Below are 16,766 nucleotides of genomic sequence, written 5' to 3' on the forward strand. Positions count from 1 at the left end.
GCCCATATTACTGTATGGAGGACTATACTGTCCGGTCTGCACCGTGCGCTGTGAGGATTCGCCGGTTTCTGAGCTATTGTAGAATTTACAATAGATATCGCTTGTGTAATGGGGCATTATAAGGGGGGAACAGCCTGCATGGAGCGTTATATGGGGGCCAATATTCTGTATGGAGAGTTATATGGGGACCAGTATCCTGTATGGAGCATTATATGGGGACCAGTATCCTGTATGGAACATTATAAGGGGGTCAGTATCCTGTATGGAGCATTATATGGTGCCCATATTACTGTATGGAGGACTATACTGTCCGGTCTGCACTGTGCTCTGTGAGGATTCGCCGGTTTCTGAGCTATTGTAGAATTTACAATAGATATCGCTTGTGTAATGGGGCATTATAAGGGGGGAACAGCCTGCATGGAGCGTTATATGGGGGCCAATATTCTGTATGGAGCGTTATATGGGGTCAGTATTCTGTATGGAGCGATATTAGGGGGGACAGTATTTGGTAGGGAGCGTTATATGGGGGCCAGTATTCTGTATGCAGTGTTATATGGGGACCAGTATCCTCTATGGAGTGTTATATGGAGACCAGTATCCTGTATGGAGCATTATATGGGGACCAGTATCCTGTATTGAGCATTTTAAGGGGGTCAATATCCTGTATGGAGCATGATATGGTGCCCATAATACTGTATGGAGGACTATACTGTCCGGTCTGCACTGTACGTTGTGAGGATTCGCCGGTTTCTGAGCTATTGTAGAATTTACAATAGATATCGCTCATGTAATGTACTAAGTGAAATCCTTGGCCTTGTACTATATATATATATTTCTCTGCGGTATCTGTGCATCATGAATCATGGTATGTGTTAAAGGGGCCCACTGAAACTCTGTTGCCCAGGGCCCACAAAAACCTGGAGCCGGCCCTGGGAGGTAAGTATAACAAGTTGTATTTTTTTACATACAAATAATTAACTTGGAGTGGGGGAAATCAGAGATGCACGGGGGGATGAGAGATGCACGGGGGGGGGGCCCTTCATGCCCCCTATGAAGGGCGGGGGGACCCCAAAAAAATTCTTGCACCGGGGCCCACTACAGTCTGTGTCCGCCCCTGTGTAGTACGCTGTGTTTTTCTACACCCCTAAAATAACATATCAGCAGAGTAAAGGTGGTCAATAGTGTTGAGCTTTCCGATACTGAGTTCCGATACTTTTAGAATATCGAATACCGGAATCGGAAGTTCCCAAAATGCCTGCGCTCTGCAGTGTCTCTGAAGGATGACAAGCTGGATGGCAGCGCTCAGCTTACTGTACTTGTCATTTAGTGTAAAGGATTTATTAAAAAAAATAATAGTGTTTTCATGCACCGTCTCTTTAAAAAAGCCGGCCGGCAATTCAGCAGCAGTACCCGACAATTTACAACAGAAAGAATAGAGCATCACACATAGATTAGATAGATAGAAACATGTCAGTCACATATATAAGAAGTACAGTGATAGTGTTGGTTACTGTACATGTCATTTAGTGTTAAAATAAAGGATTTATTTAAAAAAAATTGGCGTGGGGTTCCCCGTAATTTTAGTCTCTAGCGGAGGTTAAGCAGATGGCTGGGGCAGATGTTTGAAGCCTGGGAAGGGGGTAATACCCACGGAGCTTCCCAGGCTACTAATATCAGCCCCCAGCTGAATACCTAGCTTTTACTAGCTATTAAAATGGGGGACCCCCCCAAAAAATGGGGGACCCCCCTATTTTAATAGCTAGCAAAGGCTAGGCAGACAGCTGGGGGCTGATATTAATAGCCCAGGAAGGGTGCCATGAATATTGGCCCCCTCCCAGGCTAGAAACACCAGCCGTCAGCCGCCCCAGAAATGGCGCATCCATAGGATGCGCCAATTCTGGCACTTAGCCTCGCTCTTCCCACTGCCCTGTAGCGGTGGCAGTGGGGTAATAGAGCTGGGGTTGATGTCAGCTTATTATGCCAGCTGACATCAAGCCCAGGTTAGTAATGGAGAGGCGTCTATAAGACACCCCCATTACTAACCCCATAGTCAAAGTTAAAAAAAAACACAACACCCAGAATAAAATCCCACGCTGTCAGTGACGTGCATGAGGTGAGTTCATGTCCAATGAACTCAGCTCACCTCATGTACGTCACTGACAGCGTGGGAGAATTCTCACGCTGAAGCGCTGAGTGCAGGAGAATTTTCCCACGCTGTCAGTGACGTGCATGAGGTGAGCCGAGTTCATTGGACATAAACTCGGCTCATCTGGATGCCGTCACAGCCAGACACTGAGGAGCGCAAGCATGCCTCCGCTTCTCAGTCTCTGCGGCATGGCAAGCTGGATGGCAGCTTTCTGCTGTGGTCCAGCCTGTCATCTCGATGTAGCAGAGCTGGAGTCGTCCTGGGAACCATGGAAAGGTAACGATGAGGTTGCTTTATTATTTTTCTTTTATTGCAGGAGATCATTGGCTTCAGCTGGAATGGGCGTGACGGTAAGTATGGTTTAATTTAGAACAATAAAGAATTGTGTGTTTATTTCAATTAAAGGATTTTTTTCTGGGTGTTGTGTTTTTTTTAAATACTTTACTAGAAATTCATGGTGGTCATGTCTAATATTGGCGTGACCCCATGAATTTCGGGCTTAGGGCCAGCTGATAATACCAAGCTGGCCCTAACCCCTTTATTACCCACTGAGCCACCTCACCAGGGCCCTGGATGAGTTGGGTACAGCGCCAGAAGATGGTGCTTCTATGAACGCGCCATTTTTCGGGGTGGCTGCGGACTGCGGGGGGGGGGGGGGGGACCCAGAAAGCTTGGGCCTCCCTGCGCTGCGGATTCCAGCCCCCAGCTGCCTAGTTGTACCTGGCTGGACACAAAAATAGGGCGAACCCCCACGTATTTTTTTTTTAATTATTTCATGAAAGTCATGAAATAATTAAGAAAAAAAGGACTTCCCTATATTTTTGTGTCCGGCCAGGTACAAATAGGCAGCTGGTGGTTGGGGGCTGCCCGTTCCTGCCTGCTGTACCTGGCTGGACACAACAATATAGGGAAGCCCTTTTTTTCTTAATTATTTCATGACTTTCATGAAATAATTAAAAAAAAAATACGTGGGGCTTTGCCCTATTTTTGTGTCCAGCCAGGTACAACTAGGCAGCTGGGGGCTGGAATCTGCAGCGCAGGGAGACCCAAGCTTTCTGGGCCCCACCCGCTGCAAATTGCAGTCCGCAGCCACCCCGGAAAATGGCGCGTTCATAGAAGCGCCATCTTCTGGCGCTGTACCCAACTCATCCAGGGCCCTGGTGCGGTGACTCACTGGGTAATAAAGGGGTTAGGGCCAGCTTGGCATTATCAGCTGGCCCTAAGCCCGAAATTCATGGGGTCATGCCAATATTAGACATGACCACCATGAATTTCTAGTAAAGTATTTTAAATAAAAACACAAACACCCAGAAAAAAGTCCTTTAATTGAAATAAACACACAATTCTTTATTGTTCTAAATTAAACCATACTTACCATCACGCCCATTCCAGCTGAAGCCAACGATCTCCTGCAATAAAAGTAAAATAATAAACCAACATCATCCTTACCTTTCGATGGTTCCCAGGACAGCTTCAGCTCAGCTACATCGAGATGACAGGCTGGACCGCTGCAGAACGCTGCCATCCAGCCTGTCATCCCGCAGACACTGAGAAGCGCACATTCCTACAATGTGGGACCTGGATGGGGACATTCCTACAATGTGGGACCTGAATGGGGACATTCCTACAATATAGGGACCTGAATGGGGACATTCCTACAATATGGGAACCTGGATAAGAACATTCCTACAATGTGGGACCTGGATGGGGGACATTCCTACAATGTGGGACCTGGATGGGGACATTCCTACAATGTGGGACCTGAATGGAGACATCCCTACAATATGGGGACCTGGATAGGAACATTCCTACAATGTGGGACCTGGATGGGGACATTCCTACAATGTGGGACCTGAATGGAGACATCCCTATAATATGGGGACCTGGATAGGAACATTCCTACAATGTGGGACCTGGATGGGGACATTCCTACAATATAGGGACCTGAATGGGGACATTCCTACAATATGGGGACCTGGATAGGAACATTCCTACAATGTGGGACCTGGATGGGGACATTCCTACAATGTGGGACCTGAATGGGGACATTCCTACAATATGGGGACCTGGATAGGAACATTCCTACAATGTGGGACCTGGATGGGGACATTCCTACAATGTGGGACCTGAATGGGGACATCCCTACAATATGGGGACCTGGATAGGAACATTCCTACAATGTGGGACCTGGATGGGGACATTCCTACAATGTGGGACCTGAATGGGGACATTCCTGCAATATGGGGACCTGGATGGGGACATATCTACAATATGGGGACCTGGATAGGGACATTCCTACAATGTGGGGACCTGGATGGGGACATATCTACAATATGGGGAACTGGATTGGGACATATCTACAATGTGGGGACCTGGATAGGAACATTCCTACAATGTGGGGACCTGGATAGGAACATTTCTACAATGTGAGGACCTGGATGGGGGACATTCCTACAAGATGGGGACATTATAACAAGATGGGGACCTAGATGGAGGACATTACGACAAGATGGGGACCTGGATGGGGCATTACTACAAGATGAGGACCAGGATGGTGCATTACTACAAGTTGAGGACCAAGATGGGGCATTACTACAAGATGAGGACCAGGATGGTGCATTACTACAAGATGAGGACCAGGATGGGTCATTACTAAAAGATGAGGACCAGGATGAGACATTACAACAAGATGAGGACCAGGATGAGGCATTAGATGAGGCATTACTACAAGATGAGGACCAGGATGAGTTATTAACCCCTTTACAACCCAAGGTGGTTTGCACAAATTTCTCCGATATCACTTGCGTTTATTTGTGAAAAAAATGGAAATTTGGCAAAAATTTTGAAAATTTAGCAATTTTCAAAATTTGAATTTTTATGCCCTTAAATCAGAGAGATATGTCACACAAAACAGTTAATAAATAACATTTCCCACATGTCTACTTTAAATCAGCAGAATTTTGGTACCAAATTTTTTTTTACTGGGGAGCTATAAGGGTTAAAATTTGACCAGCGATTTCTCATTTTTCCAACAAAATTTAGAAAACCATTTTTTTAGGGACCACATCATATTTAAAGTCACTTTGAGGGGTCTTTATGACAGAAAATACCCACAAGTGACAACATTCTAAAAACTGCACCCCTCAAGGTGCTCAAAACCACATTCAAAAACTTTATTAACCCTTCAGGTGCTTCACAGGAATTTTTGGAATGTGGAAGAAAAAAATTAACATTTAACTTTTTTCACAAAAATGTTACTTTAGACCCAATTTTTTTTATTTTCGCAGGGGTAACAGGAAAAAATAGACCCGAAAATTTGTTGATCAATTTCTCCTGAGTAAGCAGATACCCCATATGTGGGGGAAAACCACTGTTTGGGCGCACGGCAGGGTACGGAAGGGAAGGAGCGCCATTTGACTTTTTAAATGTAAAATTTGCTTGAATAATTAGCGGACGCCATATTGCATTTGGGGAGCCCCTGATGTGCCTAAACAGTGGAAACCCCCCACAAGTTACACCATTGTGGAAACTAGACGCCTCTGGGAACTTATCTAGATGTGTGGTGAGCACCTTGAACCACCAGGTGCTTCACAGAAGTTTATAACATTAAGCCATAAAAATAAAATTTTCACATTTTTCCCACAAAAAATGTTTTTCAGCCCCCACTTTTGCATTTTCATAAGGGTAACAGAAGAAATTGCACTATGCAGTTTGTTGTGCAATTTCTCATGAGTTAGCAGATACCGCATATGTGGGGGAAAACCACTGTTTGGGCACGCGGCAGGGTTCGGAAGGGAAGGAGCACCATTTGACTTTTTGATTGTAAAATTTGCTTGAATAATTAGTGGATGTGCCCCTGATGTGCCTAAACAGTAGAAACCCCCCACAATTGACACCATTTTGGAAACTAGACCCCTCAGGGAACTTATCTAGATGTGTGGTGAGCACCTTGAACCCCCAAGTCCTTTACAGAAGTTTATAACATGGAGCCGTGAATATAAAAAAATCAAACTTTTTCCACAACAATGATGTTTTAGCCCCAATTTTTTTATTTTCACAAGGGTAAGAGGAAAAAATGGACCCCAAAAACTTTTGTGCAATTTCTCCTGAGTACGCCAATACCCCATATGTCGGGAAAATACAGTGTTTGGACGCACGGCAGAGTTCAGAAGGGAAGGAGCACTGTGTGACTTTTTGAACGCAAAATTGGCTGGAATCGATAGCGGACGCCATGTCACGTTTGAAGAGCCCCTGATGTGCCTAAATAGTTGAAACCCCCCACAAGTGACCCCATTTTGGAAACTACACCCCTCAAGGATTTTATCAAGGGGTATAGTGAACATTTTGAACCCAGAGGTACGACACAAAATTTGATGACATTAGGTCATCATATTGAATAAGTTGTCATTAGTCTTGAGCGCAAGTGCTCGCTACTTGAGTTTGCATCGGGTACTCAGGTATGCACCATGTATCACAGGTGCTCAAGTGAAATGCTCGAGTCCCCTCCCGCATGTTTCACGGTTATTAGACACCCCCAAAAAAACATGCGGGAATCACTCGAGCATGGCAGGCAATCCCCGCGAGGTTATTTTGACCGCGAAGCATATGGGGCGGAGACTCGAGCACCCGCGATACTCAATGCATACCCGAGTACCCGATGAAAACTCAAGTAGCGAGCACTTGTGTTCAACACTAGTTGCCATATCGTCATCTTTTTTTTTTTTATAAAAAAAAAACAACCCTTACCCCCAACCCTAACCCTACTCTAGCCCAACCCTGACCCGAACCCTAACATTAGCACAACCCTAACCCCAACCCCAGCCCTAGTGTTTATTTTTTACGCCGTTCCTCGTGCGGTATAAGTGATTAGACGACCTTATTCTTCGGGTCGGTGCGACTACAGAGATACCAGAATGATATCGGGTTTTTATGATTGACAGCTGTCACACACTAAAAGACACATATTTTGTAAAATCTAGTTTTTGCATCGCCATATTTTGAGAGCTATAATTTTTCCATATTTTGGCCGACAGAGTCATGTGATGGATTTTTTTTTGCGGGACAAGTTGACGTTTTTATTGGTGCCATTTTCAGGCACGTGACATATTTTGATCGCTTTCTATTCCAGCTTTTGGGAGGCAGAATAAACAAAAACCTACAATTCAGGAATTTTTATTTTTTTTTTAATTTTTTTTATTCTACTCCGCGTGTGGTAAAATTGATAAGGTAGCTTTATTCTTCGGGTCAGTACGTTTACAGCAGTACCACATTTATATCGTTTTTCTATGTTTTTGCGCTTTTACACAATAAAAGACATTTTATAGAAAAAATTATTTTTTGCATCGCTTTATTCTGAGAGCTATAACTTTTTGAATTTTCGGATTATGGAGCTGTATGGCAGCTTGTTTTTTGCGGGACAAGATTATGTTTTCAGCGGTACCATTTTTATTTATATTCATCTTTTTGATCGCGTGTTATTCCATTTTTTGTTTGGCGGTATGATGATAAAGCATTGTTTTTTGCTTCGTTTTTTTTTTTTTTTTTTTTTTTTTTACCGTGTTCAATGAAGGGGTTAACTAGTGGGACAGTTTTATAGGTCAGGTCGTTCCGGACGCGGCGATACCAAATATGTGTACTTTTATTGTTTTTTTTTTTTTTTCATAATAATATTTATTGATGGGTACATTATATTTTTATTTTTGGTGGATTATTTTTTTTTAAATATTTTTACAATGTTTTTAAAAAAATTTTTTCACTTTCTGAGAGGTTTTACACTTTTTTACTTTGTTCCACTCTGGGACTTTCACTTTTTTTATTCTGATCGCCTGCATAGCATAGGGATGGAGCACCATCCCTGAACCATGCAGGCAGTCAGCGCTGCAAAGTGAGAAGATTGTTCGGTCATGCACTGCGCATGACCAAACAATCTTCCTGCTGTCTGGTGACCCGGATGTTGTCATGACGACATCGGGTCATCATGGCAACACCCGGGAAGCCGCGGCAGACAGCGCTGGAGGCCGGAAGAGGAGGTGAGTATTGCGATCACCTCCCCTTGCCACCGCAATGCTGCGATCGACTTCGATCGCAGCATTGCGGGGGTTAATGTGCCGGGAGCGGTGCAGGACCGCTCCCTGCACATAGTACCAGGTGTCAGCTTTGACAATCAGCTGACACTCGGCGGCGATCGCGCCAGCACAGCCTGTGTGCGCGCACGATCGCCATGACGTACTAATAAGGGTCAGGCTCTTAAAGCCCAGGGCACAGACGCGTATTAGTACGTCATGGGCTGTAAAGGGGTTAATACAAGATGAGGACAAATTCAAAAGGTGTATAGAAAAAAAAATGATATCACTAAAAATGTCATTTTGTCATGCAAAGAATGCGGACCATCTACCCAGCCGTGTTTGAGACCCTTGCTTTATAAAGTATCTTTGCTTAACAAACAGTTGTTTCTGAGAAGCTAATGATAGCAAATGATCAGGCAATATTTTCTGTGCATTTTCCCATTTCATTCTACTTGTGCCTCCTTTTCGCAAACATTCTGTTGCAATTTTTGGGTTAACTCCTTTATTTTGGATTTTATCTTATTGATCTCCACTATGCATATTCCCCGTACATATGCTTTCATAGCATCCCATATAACTCTCGTAGATGACGACCCATCATTAAAACGAAAATATTCTAAGATTCTAGAGCTAAGAGTAGGACCAATTAGTTGCAGCCAAAAAGGATTGATGTGCCATGTATATTCCCCCGGAGACCTCACAGCACCCATCTGCAGTTGTACTTGTATAGGCGAGTGGTCAGAGACACTCCTTGGCAGATACCTCACCGATTTAATATAGGGTATGATTGATTCAAAGCCAATAGCTTGGTCTATTCTTGACAAAGATTGATGGAAGGCGAAGTAACAGGAATATTGTCTGACATCAGGGTGCCGTATTCTCCATAAGTCCACTATGCCTACCTCCTCTAGCAGATAATGTAGAGATGTATATTGTGCATTTTGAAAAATATTTCTGACGCGCCCCCTGGGCCGCGTGGGGAACCCGGAACCGGGCCTCTGGTGGGATGCTGGGGGTGGTAGACTCAGTGTGGCGGCGACCCGGTCCGTGGCTCAGGGTGGTCAAACCAGTGGCAGTCTTAGTGTAATAACAAATGTCCGACTACGCCACCCGTGGATTGCGGTCAGTGGGGACCGCCGCTGCGCTGCAGACCGCTGAGGCTGATGTTGTAAGCGCAGCCAAGTATGGGATAACTCCCCACTGGAGAAGTATTGCCTCAGGGCAGCTAGTGTGGATGATGGGAGTGATGGTGTGAGAGTCCCAGTACTAATGGTGCTGGTGCGGCGATGAAACACAGAGACGTGTGGTGCAGTTCAGGGTCTTTACTGATGGTATAAAGCAGACCCTCCCGGGAGTACTGGTTAGCAGTAGAGGCCTGGTCAGTCTGTGAGCAAGCAGGATCTCCCCTGGCTAGGCGGAGTTGTAGGCCTCCCCGTCTATCTGCACTCTTTCCTGGCTACCTTGCTGTAAGCGGTTACAAATAGCCCACGTCCCTGAGTATACCGTGTGGTGCTCACCCGTATGGCTGGTGACTTGGGGCCTTCTGTTAGCCTCCGCTCCTGGATGGCGGCGCTGGTCCCTTTCTTGTGACTGAGCCTCCGGGCTTCTATGGCCAGAGGACCTGGAATCCCCTGCCGGCTGGTTTCTGCTGCTGGGTGTATATCAGTCGCCACAGCCTCGGACTCCGGTGTCCGGTTGTAGTGTCCTCAGCCAGGGCGAGCTCTGCTCAGCTCCAGCCCCTGGTCTTCAGCTACTGTTCCTACAGAGCTCCTGCTGTATCTTTCCCTCTCCAAGCTCTGACTGACCTAATCCCGCCCCAGACCCAGTTTATAAGGGCAGATTCCTCCCCTCCCAGGTCTGGGCGGGCAGTGTTGCATGCTTAGGGCTCCTGACCAGAGAAACCTCCCACTTGCTCTCAGACATAATATTTCTGTTACTGTGGCAACCAGACCCCTGGGGTGCCACATTCCCCCCTATTAAATTTTAGTACTCCGGGACTAAACACATTTTTAAAGAAACATAAATACAAGGGTATAAAAGATAATACAATAACATATTTACAAGAAGCTTTATTTCTTTAAAGGTCATGGCGTGTCCGCAACCGGGTGTCCATATCACCCAAGGTGAAGTTTCAAGCGAAGTAGGGGACCTGTCCAAAGCAAACCCCTTGCGTTGGCCTTGGGCGTGGCTGCAAGGCTGAAGCTAACTACTTTGGGCCGCAAGGAGGCCACGCCAGACAGGTTTTCTCTTCCGCGGCCATCTTCGCAAGAGGCACAATGTGCAACTATCTACAAAACTGTTCCGGTTATCCAGCGTCCATAACCTGTTAGTCCAAAGAAATCTGCAGGGTAACTGAGAAACATAGTTAATAACAAGCAACAACAAAAACCATAAACATTTTCAAGAAACAGGTACATTTACAGTGCATTAGTTTATATTTTCCAGCGAGCGGGCATCTGACCTCTAGTGACTCTAGTGGACCTTCGGAGCTCACTAACTGGTTCTGCACTACAGAGTGTAGGGAATGTTGCGGGTAGGCTGGGCAGCTGTCTGCGCACTCTTTGGCTCACTAGGGGCACGGCATGCTCACTACTAGCAGAGGGTTGATTCTCCTGGTCTGCTGGTATGGATTCTTCTGCCTCCTGGGCCGGCTGCTCTTCCAGCTCTACCTGATCTTCTTTAGGCACTTGAGGGGCTGGCTGGAGAAAGGTGAGGACGGGTACCACGATATCGTTGTTTACTTGTGTCCAGGACCGGGGAAAGTCTCCGAGTACGGTGCTGATCATTTCCTCCTTTTCCTCTACGGGTTGAGGGTCTTCCTGATCTTCATCCGTGCTTTGCAACTTCTCGGGACACTTTTTCAGGTGGTCTCTGGAGACAGTGGCTGTGGTCTCTCCTCCATCCTTGCTGATGACGTACACCTTTGGATTATTGTGGCTTGAGGGCAGTACGGTGTACGGGTCTTTTTCCCACTGGTCGTCCAACTTATGGAGCCGCCTTTTTCTTTTCAAGACCTGCTCTCCAGGTACCAGGGGAACAGCGGGAGCATGTTGGTTATAAGTCCTCTCCTGCCTTTCTCTTGATTGACAGAGACTTCGCTCGACGCTCTCCTGTACTTTCCGGTACTGCTGCTGCCGTTCTGTATCCCAGTCTGCCTCTGGCGAGGTGTCCTCAGGTGTCAGGACTCCCATATCCAGGTCAATAGGCAGCTTACCAGGTCTTGCTCTCATTAGGTAAGCCGGGGTACAGTTGGTGGAACCTACCGGGATGTGGTTGTACAGGTCCACCAGATCGGGCAGTTTCTCAGGCCACAGGCTGCGTTCTTCCAGGGGCAATGTTTTTAGCAGATCTATCACCACCTGGTTCATCTTCTCGCAGAGTCCGTTGGTCTGCAGGTGATAGGGCGTTGTTCTTATCTTCTTGCAGCCATACAGGCTGCAGAACTCCTGGAAGACCTCTGCTTCGAAGGCTGGTCCTTGGTCTGTCAACACTTGCTCCGGGTACCCGTGTGGACGGCAGAAGTGCTGCTGGAAGGCTCTAGCTGCTGTTTGAGCCGTTAAGTCCTTGACGGGAACCACCACCAGGAACCGGGAGTAGTGATCTACGATTGTGAGGGCGTAGGCATACCCAGATCTGCTCGGAGACAGTTTCACATGGTCCAGGGCTACCAGTTCCAGTGGCTGTCTGGTGATGATGGGCTGCAGGGGAGTCTTCTGGCTGGCACGGTCCTTTCTTCTTAGGTTGCACGGGCCACAGTCTCTGCACCACCTCTCGATGGCTCCTCTCATGCCTACCCAGTAGAACCGTTCACGCAACAAGTACTCCAGCTTCTTCCATCCAAAATGTCCTGCTCCGTTGTGGTATGCCTCCAGCACCATAGCCGCGTCTCGTCTTGGGACCACTACCTGCCAGGTCAACTCATGTGTTCGAGAGTTAACCATTCTTCGGCACAGCTTCTCCCTGTAGAGGAACAGCTTACTTTTCTCCTTCCACAGTAGCTTGGTCTCCTCCGGAGCGTCTGGGTCAAGACGGGCATCGGCCTGTGTCAGCATTTCCTTCACCAGACGGACTGCGGGATCACTGTCTTGCGTTTCCGCCCAGCTGTAGTGGGGCAAGGGATTGAACGTCACAGAGCGCCTGTCCTTCACACGGTGGGAATACAGGGTAATCCCATGACGGTGGAACGCAGGGAGCTCGACTTCTTCCAGATCTTCTGGATCTTCCCCTACGTCCGGTAAGTTTGGCATTCTAGACAGGGCATCCGCGTTGGCATTTGAGCGTCCCGCCCAGTATTTGATGGTGAATTCATAGTTGGACAGGCGGGCCATCCATCTCTGTTCCAGGGCACCGAGCCTTGCAGTGTCCAGGTGTGTCAACGGGTTGTTATCCGTGTACACGGTGAACTTGGAAGAGGCAAGGTAATGCTTAAAACGTTCGGTTACCACCCACACCACTGCCAGGAACTCGAGCTTAAATGAGCTGTAATTCTCAGGGTTTCTTTCCGTGGGTCGCAATTTTCGGCTGGCGTAAGCAATTACCCGTTCTCTCCCCTGCTGGATCTGGGACAGTACGGCTCCTAGTCCGATGTTGCTTGCGTCCGTGTGGAGGATAAAGGGCTGGCTGTAATCAGGGTACGCCAGGATTTCATCCCCCGTGAGGGCCATCTTCAGCTGGCAGAAGGACTCCTCTTCCAGCTTTTCCCACCTGAAGGGCGGCTTCTGGTTTTTGGCTTTCCGAGATTGACCTATCAGGAGGTCCTGCATAGGGGCTGCCATTTTGGTGAAACCAGGAATGAATCTTCAGTAGTAGCCTACCAACCCGAGGAACTGCCGCACTTCCTTTATGCTGGAGGGTCTTGGCCAGTCTTTAATCACGGTGATCTTATCGGGGTCGGGAGCTACTCCGTCAGCACTCGCCACGTGTCCCAGGTATTGCACCTTTGGTTTCAGGAGGTGACACTTGGAGGGTTTCACCTTTAAGCCATAGTTTGCCAGAGCTTCAAACACTTCGGTCAGGTGTTTCAGGTGGTCCTCGTAGGTCTTGGAATAGACGATGACATCGTCCAGGTATAATTGGACCGTCTCGAAGTTCTGGTGTCCCAGACAGCATTCCATCAACCGTTGGAAGGTTCCTGGTGCGTTGCAGAGCCCGAACGGCAAACAGTTAAATTCGCTGAGACCCATCGGGGTGGTGAATGCGGTCTTCTCCCGGTTCGCCTCTGCTACAGGAACCTGCCAGTACCCGCTAGTGAGGTCCAAAGTAAAGAAGAAGTTAGCAGATTTTAATGCAGCTAAGGACTCTTCCATCCTTGGTAACGGGTACGCATCTTTGTGTGTGATACGGTTGACCTTCCTGTAGACTACACACATTCTCATGGTGTTGTCTTTCTTTTTCACTAAGACTAGTGGAGCTGCCCAGGGGCTACAGCTGTCCCTAATTACCCCAGCCTCCTTCATGTCCTTTAACATCCCCTTGGCATGCTGATAGTGTGCAGGGGGTACGGGTCGGTATCTCTCCTTTATGGGAGGATGGTCTCCCGTGGGGATGTGATGTTCTACCCCCTTTACTCGCCCGAAGTCCAGCGGGTGTTTACTAAACACTCTATCGTACTCTTCAACCACCCGGTAGACTCCCTGTTTTTAGTGTGAGGGAGTGGAGTCAGTACCCAAATGCAGTTGCTGACACCAGTCCTCCATTGGTTTCTTAGAGCCGTTACCTTCCTCTGGTTGTGATGGAGGCAAGGGTTCCACGGCCTGTACAGAATTCTGGTTTATGGTGAACAATTTGGCTAGCGTGGCATACCGGGGCAGGTACACTTCTCTCTCCCCAATATTTATGATGCGGACGGGCACCCTCCCATGACGTACATCGACCACCCCCCGTGCTGTCAAAATGGCGGGCCTACTGTCTGAGTAGACGGGTTCTACCATTGCTTGGTAGTCTCTACCTCTCAGACCAATAGCTGCCCGGCACCAAATCATCATCTCACTTTTTGGGGGCATGGCAATAGGGAACGGGTCACACATTCTCACGCTACCTATCTCACCACCAGATAGTTCCACTTGTTGCCGCTTCATCAGTGCCCGGATCTCTTTTTGGAGCACACGCTGCTGGCTGGAACTGGCGTTCTTGGCAACCTGCTGCAAAATAAGAATCACCTCTGCAAGACAGTTTTCAATTACGTTAGTACCTAGGGTTATTTTTGGGTGACTCTCGCGATAGTCAACTTCCACAATGATCAGTCCTTGTGCCGGCAGTTCAACTTTACCGACCTTGATGGTCACTTCTTTAAATCCTATCTGTGGCACGGGCTGACCATTGCTGGCGATAATGCTCAGGTCCTCATCTGGGTAGCGGGTTATGTCCGAGTCATTCCAGTACCGCTTAAAGAGTACGTACGGGATGGTAGTCACCTGTGACCCAGTGTCTAGTAGGGCACTCATAGGAATGCCATCCAGTACCACAGGCAAGACCGGACGTCCCCCTACGTATTTGTCACGCCAGTTCGATGGGCCTGATGATCTTAAGCCTGGGGGTTGGCCCTCTAATCCAGGTTGTGCCCGTTTAAATGACAGTACCTTGCCATATGTCCGGGTTGATTGCAGCGGCGGCAGATGGGTCGTCCGTCCTCGTTGTATCTGTCGCTGGGTCTTCCTCTGGCCGGTGGGGTCCTCCTCAGTCGGCGCCACGGGACGTCCTCCGGTCCGGATGCCAGCTGGATCTTTCCTGGAGAAGAGACCTGTAAAGACTGCACAGTTCTGGTTAGCGCGGCAACGCTCTTAGTCAGCTCTTGGACCTGATGGTGCAGGTCTGTAGCCGGGTTATTGTTCAAAGCCTGCGCATCAGCTCCCACAGGCCCTGCAGACAAGGGCGCCGCGTCCTGGTGATAAGTGATAGCAGGGCGCCTGTGGGTCACAGCGCCACCTGGTGCCGGTTCTCGGAGCACCCGGATGGCTCTGTCCTTGAACTGTGCAAAGTCCAGGTCAGGGTCCTGTTAGGCCATTGCCCGCAACTGGGTTCGGTGGGCATTGCACAGTAGACCCTCAATAAATTGTTCGGTCAACAGCTTGTCTTCATTTCCCACGCTGTCAGGGTCTGCCTGCTTAATGGCTCTCAGGGCCTCTTGTAGGTTTAGAGCATAGTCTCTTATACTTTCATGTGCCCGCTGTTTGCACCCGTAAAATCTGAGCTTTATTTCAGCTGAGGTGCGGGTGTCAAATGTGTCTTTCAGCCGGGCTAGTATTTCTCTGACAGTCCTCTTCTTCCCAGGTGACCAGGACTTTACCTCCCTTTGGGCTGCCCCGATTAACTGGGCCACCAGGATGCTTACTTTTTGCTCTTCCGTGAGGGGGTACACCTGGAAGAGGCTATCCAATCTTTCCCTAAAGTCACTTAGGGTATGTGACTCCCCTGAGTACTGGGGTAGCCAGGTTGCCCCCGGGATATAGGGCATGGTGAATGGCATGACCGCTGCAGCGGTTGCGCTGGCGGCCGGTGTGGCGGTGGAGCTCCCCTCGGTATCCGACATCCTTCTACCCCCCTAGTGGACCGTGGCCTACCTTGTGATGCTCTTCTTCTGTAGGCCGCGGCTCCGCAGTCAATCGTCGGGGTAGAGGACCTGGCGTCGCGCTCCGATGACGTCAGCGTCGCTCTTTCTCCCTTCCAGGACCTTGCGCAGCGTCAGTGCGTGGGGCGGAGCTTCGGATCTCGCGCGCTTTCGGCGTCCACGCCCCTCTTCTTCCCGTGCGGCGTCCCGAAGATGACGTCCGATGGCGGGAAGCGGCTGCGGATGGCGGGAAGACGGCAGAAGATGGCGGGAAATGACCCAAGATGGCGTCCGATGGCAGGAAACGACTCCGGACGGCGGGAAACTTCGCCACAGGTAAGTACAAAAGTCTTTTTCAGGCACGCAGTACCCGGTGGTTGCGGGCACGAAATCCTGCCGACTACGCCAAAGTTGACGCGCCCCCTGGGCCGCGTGGGGAGCCCGGAACCGGGCCTCTGGTGGGATGCTGGGGGTGGTAGTCTCAGTGTGGCGGCGACCCCGTCCGTGGCTCAGGGTGGTCAAACCAGTGGCAGTCTTAGTGTAATAACAAATGTCCGACTACGCCACCCGTGGATTGCGGTCAGTGGGGACCGCCGCTGCGCTGCAGACCGCTGAGGCTTATGTTGTAAGCGCAGCCAAGTATGGGATAACTCCCTACTGGAGAAGTATTGCCTCAGGGCAGCTAGTGTGGATGATGGGAGTGATGGTGTGAGCGTCCCAGTACTAATGGTGCTGGTGCGGCAATGAAACACAGAGACGTGTGGTGCAGTTCAGGGTCTTTACTGATGGTATAAAGCAGACCCTCCCAGGAGTACTGGTTAGCAGTAGAGGCCTGGTCGGTCTGTGAGCAAGCAGGATCTCCCCTGGCCAGGCGGAGTTGTAGGCCTCCCCGTCTATTTACACTCTTTCCTGGCTACCTTGCTGTAAGCGGTTACAAATAGCCCACGTCCCTGAGTATACTGTGTGGTGCTCACCCGTATAGCTGGTGACTTGGGGCCTTCTGTTAGCC

Source organism: Phyllobates terribilis, unplaced genomic scaffold (assembly GCF_046119375.1).
Source record: "Phyllobates terribilis strain yellow unplaced genomic scaffold, ASM4611937v1 Scaffold_7__3_contigs__length_470593459, whole genome shotgun sequence".
NCBI lineage: Eukaryota > Metazoa > Chordata > Amphibia > Anura > Dendrobatidae > Phyllobates > Phyllobates terribilis.